Source organism: Psammomys obesus, unplaced genomic scaffold (assembly GCF_907164565.1).
Source record: "Psammomys obesus unplaced genomic scaffold, mPsaObe1.curated_primary_1811, whole genome shotgun sequence".
In the NCBI taxonomy this organism is placed as follows: Eukaryota; Metazoa; Chordata; class Mammalia; order Rodentia; family Muridae; genus Psammomys; species Psammomys obesus.
This window is the reverse complement of record NW_026586589.1, coordinates 7437921-7452514: the sequence shown is the minus strand read 5'-3', so window position 1 is coordinate 7452514 and position 14594 is coordinate 7437921. Positions and strand designations below refer to the sequence as shown.

At 50.1% G+C, this 14594-nt stretch overlaps 1 protein-coding gene across 11 annotated transcripts in view; it reads left to right on the top strand.

The window, feature by feature from the left end:
- The window catches only part of Epb41l1 (erythrocyte membrane protein band 4.1 like 1), a 119497-nt gene that overhangs the window by 35120 nt on the left and 69783 nt on the right, over window positions 1-14594 (top strand). The gene's annotated exons all lie outside the window — the stretch shown is intronic.

Genomic DNA, 14594 nt, shown 5'->3' with positions numbered 1-14594 from the left:
TATCTATCTATCTATCTATCTATCTATCTATCTATCTATCTATCTATAATGTATATAATGTTCTGTACTGCATATACACCTTCACGCCAGAAGAGGGCACCAGATCTCATTACAGATGGTTGTGAGCCACCATGTGGTAGCTGGAAGTTGAACTCAGGACCTCTGGAAGAGCAGCCAGTGCTCTTTACCTCTGAGCCATCTCTCCAGCCCTCTTCAGAACTTCTTTGTCTTGAAAAACTGAAGCTCTATTCATTAAACAATAGCTCAGCATTCCCCGTGTCTTCCAGAATGTGGCAGCCACCACTCTATTTTCTGCCTGTATGAATTTGGTAGAAACCTCCCATACATGGAATCACACAGCGCTTGTCTTTTTATGAATAGCTTGTTTCACTTAGCAAACTGTTCTTAAGGGTCACTCGTGTTCCTTTCTGAGGCAGAATAATGCTTCATTGTATGTGTCACATTTTGTTATCAATAGACTTTTTTTTTTTTCTTACCTCTTGGCTATTGTGAATAACTCAGCTGCAGCAGCACAGGTCTGTGGAACTGTCTTGTTGACGCTGTTTTCACCTCTTTTGGACTTATACTCAGAAGTGCATATTTGGTGTGGGCACATGCATGTTCGAGTGTGAGTGTGTGTGTGTGTGTGTGTGTGTGTGTAGGTCAGAGAATAACCTTGGGCATTTCTTTCTTTCTCTCTCTCTCTCTCTCTCTCTCTCTCTCTCTTTCCTCATTGCTCTGGACTTTACTGAATAGGCTAGCCTAGCTGACAAGTGAGCTTCCAAGGATCCACCTGCCGCCCTCCATCTCACACTAACTGGGATTAGAGCATGTACCACCCACCCAGCTTTTCATGTGGGTTCGAGGGATCCAAAATCAGATCCTCATACTTTTTTTTTTCTTTTCAAGTCAAGGTTTCTCTGTGTAGCCTTGGCTGTCCTCGACTCACTTTGTAGACCAGGCTGCCCTCAAACTCACTGAGATCTGCCTGCCTCCGCCTTCTTGAGTGCTGGGATTACAGGCGTGTGCCCGGCTAGATTCTCATACTTTTAAGGCAAATGGTTCACTGACTGAGCTATCTCCTGCTCCATTAGAGCTTTAGATATATATGGGGTCTCATTCTATCTCTGTATCAAGTGTATAATAGATAAAATAAGCCCCGATTTATAGCTGACAAAGGCTCAGAGAAGTTGGTTACTTGCTCAGAGTGGAGCAGCTAGGAGGCCTTGAGGCAGAGTGGAGAGCTGGCTGCTGCCCAAGGCCTGTTTTTAATCGGGTGGCCTGCTGTCTCCCTGCGGCCTCAGCTCCACCTGTCTGGGCAATTTTCTGCCTCGGTGGTGCCGTTTCCCCGTCCTGCTCACATTTCCACCATTTTCCTGCCTCGCATGTATTCACGCTCACTGGAAACCCTGCACTACTTGTGTGAAAGCTCTTTGACTGCCAGGAAGGTTTTGTGCGGTGGAGACAGAGCAAGGCCTATAATTTGCTTTCTAATCATAGGCCTCCGGATTCGTAGTGGCTGCTGGGATCTCCTTCTGCATCATGTGGCAACCAGCTTGTGGCTCCTCAGAGAGCCAGCCCCAAGCCCTCTTCTCAGGGTAGGTTCACTCTACTCCCAAAAAGAGCCGGGAGAGAGGCCACCCCGCCTGTTCGGGGTTCCCCTAGCTCCCAGATTTCCTGGCAGCAGCATAAAATTTTCTCTAGAAAATTCTATAGAAAGATTCCATGACACTTGCCCTTCTCTGACTTTCAGAACTGTCGGAGAAAATATCCCAATGTTTGGATGATTTTGTAGATTTCGTTCATATGAGCTAGCCTTAACATTTCCATGTTCGCTGCCATCTTCCTGTCATTTTTTTTTCTCTTTATTGTGGAGAATTTGAAATCTGTAGAGTAACAGAGAGAACAGCATGAGTTTTGGGAAGCCACCGCGCACCGCCCTTCTAGCCAACGGCTCGGAAGATGGGCTTGCCTGCATTCGTAGCTCACTCAGTAGATTCTCCTTAAATACACATGTAGGCTAAGCCTTACCCTCTGAGTCTTGTTTTCCCATCACTTCATTATGAGGCGAGGACCAGCTGCTTTTCAAAGAGATCCAGCGGCCAGAGCATGCACGCCGGTGTCAGACAGGGTCGTTCAGGTTCGCTTGCTGCCATTCATTAGCTGGGTATCTTCAGGTGAGTTATTGATCGATTTTATTGGCCGGAAAGCAGGCATAGAACTAAAAGTGCTTCCTTTTTGGATGTGGTTGTGAACATTACGTAAAGATCAAGTAGCCGTCTAGGTTTGGTTTAGTTTGGGACTAGGCTTCCTGTGCCACGGACTGGAACTTCCTGTGTCATCAAGGATGTCCCTGAACTTCTGAGCTCCACCTTCTAAACTGTGGGATTATAAGTATGCATGCCATGCCCAGTGGGAAGAATCCATGTATTTTAAGAGTACAAAAATAAAATGGAATCTATTAGAATTGAAGCCCTAGGATTTGGCTCCTTTTTCTGTCCCAGTCAGCAGATAGTCTGAGGCTCAGGAAAAGGTCACCACAGCCACAGCCAGTGCCCCAAATGTGGAGGCTGGGAGCAGGCCCAGAGTGGGGTCCACGCAGGCTGGCTCTACCTACTTGCTTCCCTCCTGCCTGCCCCATGTGGGCGCAGTGACCCCCCAGGAGAGGAGCGAGCCAGCAGTCCCCTCCCTGGGTGAGACAGGCCCAGCTGGAAGAGCCCAGAGGTGGAGAGAGTGGCAACACTGCAGGGTATCTTGTTGCTAGGAGACCTGAGGAGGCAGCAGGACCCATTGCCAGAGGTGGGAGGGAATGATGATGGGTTGATGTGGGGATGCAGGGCACGTGGCCCCAGATGGGTTTCTGTAGGGTTCTGGGAGGAGATGGTGGTGCAACCATTGGGATCCTTGCCAGGAGGAGAGGAGGGGGTTGGAGCAGAGACTCTGGAGAACTGGACTCGTTCTGTGGACCATGGCTTAGCGCAAGCCGTTCATTTCTCCCACTTCTTGTATGTCAAAAGCAGACCAGCGTTGGCACTCTGATCCATTGTGTGACTCTAGCAAGTTACATGGCTGCTAAGCTCGCTGGGCCCCATTCAGCTTCTTCATCTGCAGGATGGGCTCCATTCCACGATGTGATTTCAAATGTGCCCTACAGGGAGGAAGAGTGAGCGCAGATGTGGCTTCGCCGCCACACCAGCGTTTCTTATAATTGCTTTTTTCCTTTGCTGTAGAATGAAGGAACTGGCCTCCCTCTGGCTGTGCTAGATTCACGGGCAGGGAGCGCTGGAGGGGACTTCCACTGTGGGGCCTGTGTCAGCAGATGATAGAGACCTACCTGCTGGGGGTGGGGGGGTTCCCAATTAGTAAGACTCCAGGGAGTGGCTGAGAAGGGCAGCAAAGTTCAAAAGCAGAGGGGGATGGAACGGGGAGCTCTGTCAAGATGCCGTGAGGACTCTGAAGAGTTCTGGCCAGAAGCTGTGAGTGTGAGTAGCCAGAGATGAGGGGGAGGTTTCTCTAATTGCTGTTTCTCTAATATAAATAATACACATCCACATGTCCACCGCAAAATAAGCAAAACAAAGCTCAGACAAGCAAAGAGAAATGATCCCAATGGGTTGAAAAAAGAAAAACAAACAAACAAACAAACAAAAAACTCTGGTAATATTAAAAAATTCTAACATTTAAAGCATTGAGTGCCAGGTGGTGCTGGCATGTGCCCTTGATCTCAGCACCCAGGAACAGGGGCAGGCAAATCTCTGTGAGTTCAAGGCTGGCCAGGTCTACAGAGAGAGTTCCAGTACAGCCTGGGCTACATAGAGAAACCCTGTCTCAGGAAACAAACCAAACCAACCAATCAAACAAAAGCAGGAGGACCTGAACTTGCTCCTAGAGCCATGCTTAAAAAAAAAAAAAAAATGCTGGATGTGGTGACACACCCTTGTAATCCCAGCTCTGGAGATCCAGAGATCAGGGCCTGCCGGCCAAGCAGGCTAGTCTATTTAAGGAGGCCCAGGCCCCTGAGGGACTTGGTCTCCACGTGCACATGTGGACAGCCATGCATACATGTATACATAATTATTTTCCAGAAAAGATGTGTGTGTGTGCATGTGTGTACACCTATGGAGGCCAGAACAGGGCTTCGGATCCTTTAGAACGGAGTTGCCAGTGGTTGTGAGCTGCCTGATATGGTGCTAGGGGCCGAACACAGGTCCTCTGGAAGAACAGCACCCACGCTAACCACTGAGCCGCCTCTCCAGCCTAAGATGACTTTCTAAGTTGAACGTGAGGGTTCAGGTTTGCAATCACAGTTTTCGGGCAGCCAGGGCAGGAAAGTTGCAAGCTGGAAGCTACCCTGGGCTGCAGAGTATGATCCCGCCTTAAAAAATTATATGTTTTTTCTATACATACACACATTCTGTAGCATTTGGATATGTTTGTATTTTGTAGCTGCTAGATTTTTGACTGTGTTTTAAATGTGATTATGTAGCAGCATGTAGATCTTTATTATTTTGTGTGTGTATGTGATATGTGCATGTTCCGTGTGCATGTGTGGGTTGATATATACGCATGTATGTGTGCATATGGAGGCCGGAGGTTGATATTGTTTGTCTTTTTCTATTTCTTTATTGTCTGAGACATGGTGTCTCCACTGAATCCGGAGCGCTTCAGTTGGCCGTACTAGCTGGCCGGCAAATTCTGGCACTCTGCTGTCTCTGCTTCCCAGTGCCTTGACCATGTCCAAATGGGTATAGTTTGCTAATGCTCAGATCACAGTGGCGTGGTGGGTGGAAAGGGGTGAGGCGACAACAGCCACCTTTAAGGGACCCCTGGCTGGCCTGGCAGGGCTGAATAGGTTTCGTTGCCAGGGTTAACCTGCGAAGTTGGTCTGCGCTGGCTCCCACTGGTCAAGGCAGATTGTGCTGGTCTGTTGGTCCAGTCTGGCTTGGTCCAGTCTACTCCTCACGCTGGGTAGCCTTCTTCCTGCTGTGATCCTGGGCTTAGCCTGGTATGACAGGCACGGTCAGTAATCCAGAATCCAGAAGTCGGTATGGCTTCCCTGGCCAGGTTGACAGACTAGAGTGTTCACATAGCGGGTAGTGATTCGTGGGAGCTGGTGGTGGCAGTTGTAGCTCTGACAGTAGAGCTGCGCTATGTCCTGTTGCTTGTCTTCTGAAAATAATTCTTGCCTGTTCCAAGTGATTGTACTACCAGATGTCCGAAGGTAGAACCGTGGCGCGGTTACTGGAGGCAGGGTGGGGCGGTCACTGAGAGCCTCCTTTTTGGTTGGCCTCTGAGCCAAGGATTTGGAGTGGGGTGGGGATGAGAGGCAAGCCAAGTTCTGCTCCTTCTGCTCTGCAGAGCTAGGGACACTCTGTCTCTTCGGGAAGCAGCAGAGGGGACAAGGTGTGTTTCAGGACAGTGTACTTACCCTTCATTGAGAGAGCCTGGGGAACACTGGAGATGGGGTGGCTGGGTTAGGTCAGGTTCTGGGAGGGAAACCAGCAGTGACCCAGTCTGCAACAGTATTCTGCCAAAGCCCGTTTCAAGTCTCACCCGGTGGAGTCTTTACTGCAGGGTGGTAAAGATTTGCACATGGGCTATAGAATGTGATCCCGTCTATATATTTTGTTTATATGTATTAACAAAATCAGAAAGATATGTATCTTTCCAATGTGTACATGCATAGAAAGTTTTTTTTTAATTAGATAGGAATACACACACATACACACACACAGAGAGAGAGAGAGAGAGAGAGAGAGAGGACTTACCACTGTTGATTAGAGACTACCTAGGCCAGTGTTTCTAATTATTCATGGACCCAGGTCCATCTATGCATGGGCTTCAAGAAGTCTCTAAGAAACCCTGTCTCAAAAACAAACAAACAAAAGAAGAAGCAGTCTTGTTACCTCAGCTTACAGTAAGGATACCAGCATAACGCCTGTCTGCCGGCATGCCGTGCGCACTGTGCATTTCCCAGGAGGTTCCTGCTCCTTCACGCTGCTGGTGGTGTAGGGGAGCAAACCAAATGCTTGCTCTTTTAGTTATGCATTTGGTTTTTTTTTGTTTTCTTTGTTTCTCTGTGTAGCCCTGGCTGTCCTAGAACTCATTCTGGAAGCCACGCTGCCCTTGAGCTCACAGAGATCCTCCTGCCTCCGCCTCCCAAGCGCTGGGCTAAAAAGTGTGCGCCACCACGCCCAGCCGCTGCTGCCTCCTCTTCTCTTTCTTTCTCTTCCTCTACTCTTTTTCTTCTTGAGACAGGGTCTTAGTCTGTAGCCTAGGCTGGCCCAAACTCACTATCCTCCTGTCTCTGCCTTCCAAGTACTGTTCATTGAACACTTGCTTTAGTTGTACCTCTCTCTCTCTCTCTCTCTCCTGAGAGAGGGTCTCACTCTGTAGCTCTAGCTGTCCTGAAGCTCACTCTGTAGACCAGGCTGTCCTTGAACTCACAGAGATCCTCCTGTCTCTGCTTCCTATGTGCTGGGATTAAAGGCATGTGCCACTGGCTTAATTTGAACATTTTAAAAGATGTGATGTTATCTCTGTTAATCCTTACAATAACCTCATAGAGTTGTAACAAGGAAACTGAGGCACTAAAGAGATTAGTCACTCCTACTGTATGGCTGAGGCGGGACATGAAGCCAGGTCCTCTGACTCCAGAGGCCAAGGTTGCTTTGGCGCTGTGGTGTGGCGCTGTGCTGCAGACCTCAAATTCTACATTCGTCCTAGTAGCAGGAGAGCCGCCGAGGGACAGTCCTGAGCCGGCTTCTGATTCAGAAGGTCTGCGTGGAGTCTGAGGACCCCACGCCTGTGAGTCCCAGGTGGTTCCGCTGCTGCAGGGACAACAGCTGGCGAACCGCTGCCCCTCTGCTAACGAACAGGAAGAAACGAGGGGGGGGGAAGGACACGATCCTTTTATTCCCTGTGTTTGTGTGCATGTGTGCATGTGTGTGTGTGTTCAGGGCACATTCATGGCATAACATACATGTGGAGGTCAGAGGGCAACTTCATGTTTTGCTTCTCACCTTCTACTTCATTTGAGGAAAAAGTCTCTTTTCACTGCGGGGTTTCCAGGCTAACTGCCCCTCGAGCTCTGGGGATTCCCTTGTCCTTCTGTCCCCCAGTAGGTGCACTCTGGCATAACAGAAGTGCACACTACTTCAGTTATGGGAATCCATGCCACTGTGCCTAGCTTTCGCTGTGGTCTGGGGCTCGGAACTCAGGGTGTCAGGCTTGTAGGGGCCAGCTTTTTCAGCCCCTCGGCTCTCACCCATCTCACCTGAGACACGCATTTTGATCTCAGCTGGACTAGTGTAATGCTGCACCCTGGCTCCCGACCTCTGCTACCCTGTCCCCATTCCTCTCCCAGGCACACATTAGCTCGCCTCGTATCCTTCATCTTCTCCACGTCCCATCACTAGGCAGTAGAAGTTGCTGCAACGATCAACTGGTTCAAATCTTCAGAGTCCACTCTGATAACCACTGAGTGAATTTTACATTTTGTTTCATTTTCTTTCATTTAAATATAGGTCACATGTGGCTAGTTGCTAGACAGGGCAGGAAACCACTTGGAATGTCATTCAAGGCTGTGACTGGCACCATCTGCCTTTCTAGTCCCAGGCTCAATGCTCAGCATCCCAGGTGCCAAACCACACGTGCCCAGTTTCTTACACTTCCCCTGTCCTTTCCCATCATGCCTGTTTTTATTCTAGCTTTTAGACCAGATTGTTCCTCAGCCTTGCCTTCAGTGCTCAGTCTAAGCGCCACCTCTTCCTCAAAGCCTCTGACACCCGCTTTTCTCCAATTTCTTTCCCCTCCAAATTCCCCCAACACCATCCTTTCCTTTGCACCCTTCCTGATTTCTGTATTCTACTGCAATTGGCTGGTGTCCCTATTTTATTTTCTACTGAACTGTGAGCTTTGAGATCATGTGACCATTTCCTATAGCAAGCTCTTTCTTCCTACCACAAGTCCCTTCCAAGTATACAGAGGAGCTAGATAAATGCCACAGGCTTGCACTGGTGCACTGGGAAAGCAAAGATGACAATGTGTCTTTTCCATCCCCAAGCTGCTCAAGCTCCTACCAGTCTGATCCATGCCCAGAGAACCATGGAAGCCAGTGGTTATTTTGGGCAGGGAGATAAAACTCACAGAGGGCCCTGTTGGCCAGGGGAGTCCAAACAGGAGCCGTTGAAGCAGAAGGCTGTATTTACACACAGGCATTTTCTCTACCCAGCCTGGCTTGGTACAAGTAGACGGGAACACCCAGACATCCGCTGCCTGGCTACCTTCTAAAGCTGGGATTAAGCGGTGTTGCAGCGGCTGGGCTGGCCGTCTGGTCTCTGCAGATGGATGGATGAGGAGAAGGTTGCAAAGACTGCAAAGCAGTGCCAGCTTGTGCAAATGGAGTGTTGGCTGGGTAGTGCCAGGGTAGAGACAGGGAGGAAATCACATGTTTGTAAGCAGAGCAATGGGCAGCAGGTGAATTTGTATTTGGCCTGGCTTGATGGTTCATGAGGTTTTCAGATCAGCTCTCATTTGAATGGCTGGAAAGAAACAAAGAGACATCCTGCTATTTTGAGACCCTAAGAGTAGTTCACACCACCAAAATCTCCAGCTCATAGAAAACATTTTTTTTTCAAAAAATTTTCTTTCATAGCCAGGTGCAGTGGCACAAGTCTGTAATCTCAGCAGAGGGAGGCAGAGGCAGGAGTATCTCTGTGAGTTTGAGGCTAGCCTGGTCTACAAAGTGTGTCCAGGACAGCCAAGGCTACACAGAGAAACCCTGTCTTGAAAAAAAATTTTTTTTTTCTGTCTTAGGTCAGGCATGGTAGTTCATGCCTTTAATCCCAGTACGTGAGAGACAGAGGTAGGAGGATCTCTGAGAGTTCTCCAGCCTGGTCTACATAGTGAGTTTCAGGACAGACAGAGCTATAATCTGAGATCCTGTCTCAAAAAACAAGACAAAACAAAAACACACCTTTCTCCAGCTGAGGAGATAGTTTGAAGACAGAAGTAAAGGTGCAGGACCTGTGTGTTTCTGGTTTTGTTTTCTGAATAAGTCAGGCACCGTGGCCCCTCCTTCTACTCTCAGTGCTAGGGAGCAAGAGACAGGCAGATTCCTGCAGCTATGGCTTCCTGCTGCAGAAACAAACGAGGTAGACGGCAGCTTCCGAAGGGCAGCCCAGGCTGTCCTTTAGCCGCCACACTCTCCTGCACATGCCTGCAGGCACGCATGTGAGCGTACACACGCACACAGCACACTATAAAATGTTTAGGTATTTGTGTACATATGTATATAGAAATGCACAAAAAACTGTACATAAGGGCATCACAAATTGACACGTGCTTTGTGTAATTGTCTCTTGACAAGACTTGAAACACCTCAGTATGTCTGTGTTCAGGCACATGAGTGCAGGGTCACCAGGGGACGAAGCCAAGCTCTGGAGCTGAATCTTGGTTCCCCTACCTATTATCAAAGGAAACGCTGGACTAGTGACTTCAGTTTCATCCCCTGTAAAATCAAAGCGGATATGTAATTCCTACTTTACAGGGTAGTGAGAGATTTAAGATGGAAAATGTAGGCAAATTGCTAGGCACCAGGCCAGCTTGTAGCTGGGGATTCTAACGCTCTGCAAAGATGCTGCTGATTGATACTGATGCTACAGCCTCTTTCTCCACACTGGGGACCACGGGCGCACAGACAGCTCTTCTGCTATCGCCTCCCTTCTCCCAGATCTGTGTGATGCTCCCTGAGATCTCCTCTGACTGCAGGGAACCTGTGATGCCACAACAGTGAAACCTCAGCTGACAGTTCCAGCTCCTGATGGCTGGCTGGGTGGCAGTCTGTATCCAGTGAGAACGTGGACGCATTTTTCATATTCAGGCTCCAGAGCATGGCTCCCAGACTCCTAGAGGAAGGGCACGTTTCCCAGGCAGTGGCTGGAAACATGGGGACCCCAGAAGATGAAATCAGGCAGCAGCACTCATCCTCAGGGGTGTCCTGACATCCTGGTGGACTCCTGGCTCCCCTCACTTGCTGACCTCTGGGGTGGAGGTGACAATATTGTGCATACATGACTACCCTCGTGGTTTGAAAGATGCAAAGCGGCTTCTCTCCTAAAGCTGTAATGCATTAGAGCTTCTGCAAGTCGCACAACCCATAGCCACTGGGCAGAGTACCAGGAGGAAGGGGAAAGGCTGATGTTGGTGTCTAGCCTTAGGGGGTTGTATCAGAGAGGAGGGAAGGAGGAAGGACTTCCTGATCGATGGCTAGAAGAATGACCATGGGAAAGCGAAAGTTCATCCCGGCAGAGGAAAAAGCATGTGTGAAAGCAAGCCTGTGTGTCAGAGCTACCGTTCCCTGGGGACCCAGAACCATCAGTCTGACAGAGCAAATCACGTGGGTTCTGAGCCCAAGGCTGAGGCACAAGGAGATCAGGCTGGCAAAGGTCTCCAGAGTCAAACTGAAGTAAGTTCTTTCATCAGAGAACGGGGTGCTGCCGACGACCTTTTTCTGGGGAGGTGAGCAGAGCCTGCCCCTCGCTGTTCTCCTGGGGAGCAGCAACCAGTCAGCTGTCCACACCATGGGGATGTCCAGCTCTGGCCGGGGCTTGGCTGTGGACGAGCTTCCTGCCTGTGAGGAGAGGCAGTGTTATGTCACAGCCCCTCATTGACAACGGATCCTGGATTCAGGAGTGGAGATAGGAGGAGACAGGGGTGTGGCAAGCAGAGGTGTGCTGGGCTGGGCAGAGCAGGGACGGAGGAAGCAGAGAGGGGTGCAGGAGACAAGGGCGGGGTGGTTCTCCTTGGAGGGAATGCAACCTTGAGGATATGTGGACTTGGGAGAAAGCAAGGGTACTCCAGGGGTACTCAGGGGGTCTCACCTGTGCTGGGGGCGGGCATCTGAGCTGCCAGGCCTCCTTGGTGGATAATGTCATGTGATCCTGTAGCAGTGCTAAGAGGGAGTGCCCATAGTACCCCCAGGCCCAGGCAGGTCACGGCTCTGGCAAAGCCACAGAGCTCCTGCACTGAAGAGTGCCCCTGCCTTGGACCAGCCCTTCACAGGGGTAACTTGGCCCTTCCACCATGCTGTCTTAGCTATCGACTTAGCTATAGCACTCTAGTGCTCTATAGTCATGGCCTACCATGCAGCTTTGGGGCATCCGCGCAGTCTACACCAGACTATGGGAGCGTACGCTTTGCAATCTAGGCCAAGGTTCAGGGGGAGGTGAGACCCTTGGGGACTGCCGTTTGTGGAGGCTTCCTAGTGAAGTGGAAGGGAAAGGAGGTAGGGAGCAGCTTGCAGGGGAGGGTCTCGTGCGCATGCTGTTGCTCATCCAGTGCTGCCATCTCCTTTCTGCTTGGACCCAGCTGCCCTGTGGTGCCTTCGGGAGAGTGCCAGCAGCGAGGGAGAGCAGCCTTGCCAGGCAGAGCTTCCCAAGCCTGTGGGACAAGCTGCTTTGGAAAGTTTGGCCCCACTAGCTTCCTCCCTCTGGCCAGGCTCTCAGCTGCCTGGGGCTTAGCCCAGCCCACCCAGGTCCTGCTGCCCTCTGGGGCCAGACCCGGATGTCTTGCAGATCTCTTGCCCTGAAATGCCCTCATTGTGTGACCTCTGTTTTAATCTAGTGTGTCTTGGCTGCCCCCTCCTCCAAGATACCTTTTCTCCAGGGTCTCCCTTAGGACTTCAGGGTACCTAAGTCCATACTGACCAAAAGAAACACAGGGCGAGCCACATGTGCAAATCATACATGAAATTAAAAAGACAAAAAAGCATGCTTTTAGTCCCAGCACTTGAGAAGCTGAGGTGGGAGGATCCCTTGGGTTCAGGAGTTCAAGTCCAGACCACTGGGAAGCATAGCAAAACTTTGTGTCTGAACCCCTGACATATTCCATGTGTACTTAGATGTGTATACACCTACATGTACCTGTGCACATGCTACATATGCACAAAGCTGGGACTGTGTTTGTAGCTGAGGGGTGGAGTGTCTAGCGTGTACAAGAGCCTAGACCCCTAGAAACACACACACACCAAATGAAATCATTCAAGTGAGATCTCATTGAATCTGATACATCTATAAATTTTAATTAATTATTTTGTCAAGACAGTAGCCCAGGCTACTCTTGAACTCCTGATTCTCCTGCCTCTGTTTCTCAACGGCTGGGACTCCATACCAAGACAACTGGTCTTATATGAAGACAAGGGATTATTGAGATATATAATAGTCCTCATTAATTTTAGTACCCAGATTCCAAAATCCCCCGTCTATCTTACATTTACGGCATGTTTTCATCTGTACATTTCAGGAACTTGATAGCCGCCTGTGGCTGGTGAGTCCCTGTCAATTAGCACAGACCTGCAGGCAACGGGGAGCCTGTGAGGGTTGAGGCCCAGGGTTTGGCGTCAGATGGCTCTGGCGGTCACCGTCTGGCCCTGCAATACATTGGTTAGCGGGGTGATCTTTTCAAGTCCTCCAGCCTCAGTCACTTCAGCAGTAAAAGGGATTAGTAATTCCAGGGCCAGAGAATTGTTTCAGGGCTTAAGCTCATGAATGTGTGTCTAGTGTCAGGCTCAGGGGATGTATTCAGCAAGAGGCAGCCAGGTTACTCTCTGGGGCCCTCCATTGTCCTGGCCAGTGTTGTCCTCACCCACTGGGCCCATTGTGAATTCAGGGTCACACGCCCCAGTTCTTCCTTCTCTGGCATCCAAAGGTTGCCTCAGTATTGGCATCACTGCTTTACTGAAGTAAAGATGTGGGTCTCAGCACCAAGAATATCCCAATCCCTCCATTCCTGCCCCTCCCCTCATTCCTCCATTCGATTCCTCCACCAGGTGCCCTGGGGGATGGAATCCTTAGGCCCCTGACTACCTGAGGGTAACTTTGTCAAGTTCTGCTTTGCTTGGGGCTTCAGTTCCTCCTCTGAAGGTCAAAGGGTGTTGGAAGAGTCCTGTCTGTAATTTGGTGGAGTCTCTGACTCCCCATTGCCGCACCTCCCCCCAGGGGTCTTGGAGGCTCTGGGCTGACACTGTGCTCTGTCTTCCCCAGTGTCCTGGCTTTCTCCAGCCTTAGACTTTTACACTTAAAGTCCCCTAACTGTTAAAAGTGAAGAGGAAAGACTTCCTCCTCCTCCTTAGGAAGAGCGAAGAAGCAGTGCAGGATCCTGCCCTCTCTCTCCTGTGAGCCCTCTGCTGAGGTCTCCTCACAGCACCCCAGTGACAGACAGGCACTAAGGCTCAGAGAGGTCACACAAGTCTTGCAAGTAAAATGGAAGGGGAGATGGGGCCAGGGCGGGAAGCAGACTAATTCACGTTTAAAAACTTGGTGTGGGTGGGCTCTCTTTTCTCATCGGGGTCCCTGACCTTTTTCTATGGCATCGAATCCCAGGCCTCAATTTCCCTGTTTGGGGAACGGAAGCAGAAAAGTAACAGGGTGATGATTCAGTGATGCCTACAGAACCATGCATTCTTTAGAGTCCCCATGATGCCTCTTGTTCTTAATTTCTCCGGAGAAATTATGTGAGCAAAGTGGAAGGGATGTGGTCCAGAGAGCCTGCATTACTGTGTAGAGTGACCTTGGCCAAATCCCTCATCTCCCTGGGTCTTGGCTGCTTACTTGTAAACTGGGGGGAGGGATGATATTAACTCAAATGATGCTGTGAAATCGAGCACTTTGCAAACTGGAGAGTGCTAATAATAGAACTAGAAGATAATCACAGAAAAGAATGATAAAAAAAAAAAAACCCGTAGAAATAGAATGAAACATCGTTCTAGAAGCAGCCCAGCTTTCCGTGTGTTGCCTCTGGCCGGAAGTGAATTGGGCCCTCTGGGTACGAATCTAAAATGGAGTCTGGGAACATCCTGCTTTGGTCCTGAAGTGGCCTGGGTTTTCCTGGGAAAGTGAGAGGCTCCATGTGGCCAAGGAGGCTGGGAATTAGGCTCTGCCCCAGGGGAGGAATGGGGGTTGGCAATGTTGTCTGGGGAAGGGAGAGGAGGTATCTGGGAAAGAGTTAAACTGTCAGGAATGGGGAGGGCCTTGGCTAGGCAGCCTTAGGAGCTTGTGGTTGAGAAAGTAGAAGAGGAAGAGTTAGCTGGGAAATGCCTGGAGGCAGGCAGTGGAGGGGGCCCTCTCTTCCACCATGCCCACAGAGCAGCACGCTCCTCTGATGTCACTCCCGAGCTTGGCAGGTTGTTCCAGTCATTAAGTTGAATAAACATGGAACTCAAATAGTACATACTCTTGAGAGTCAGTGATTTGCTCAGAGGCCACGCTCCTAAGGGCCTGTGCTGGGCTCCCTGGATAAGGGATGCCAGGAGATAAGGCCTGGGAAGAAGCCTTTCCCACTTGGCTTAAGCTGATCTGTTTCCCACCTCTTGTCTAGAGATGGGTGTGCTAGTGTCATCCTGCTCTTGGCCACTCGTGTCTAGTGGACAGCAGGCGGCAGCAAGGCCCTGGGAGTGGACTATCCAGGCACCGGTGAAGGGACTTGTTTACACCAAAGAGAAGGCCAGGCTTGTTGGTGGAGCAAAGGGTAGAGCTGTTACTATGGATTCCCTAAGGCTGGGAGAGGGCACAGCCTGCAAGGTTCTAGGTTTGGGG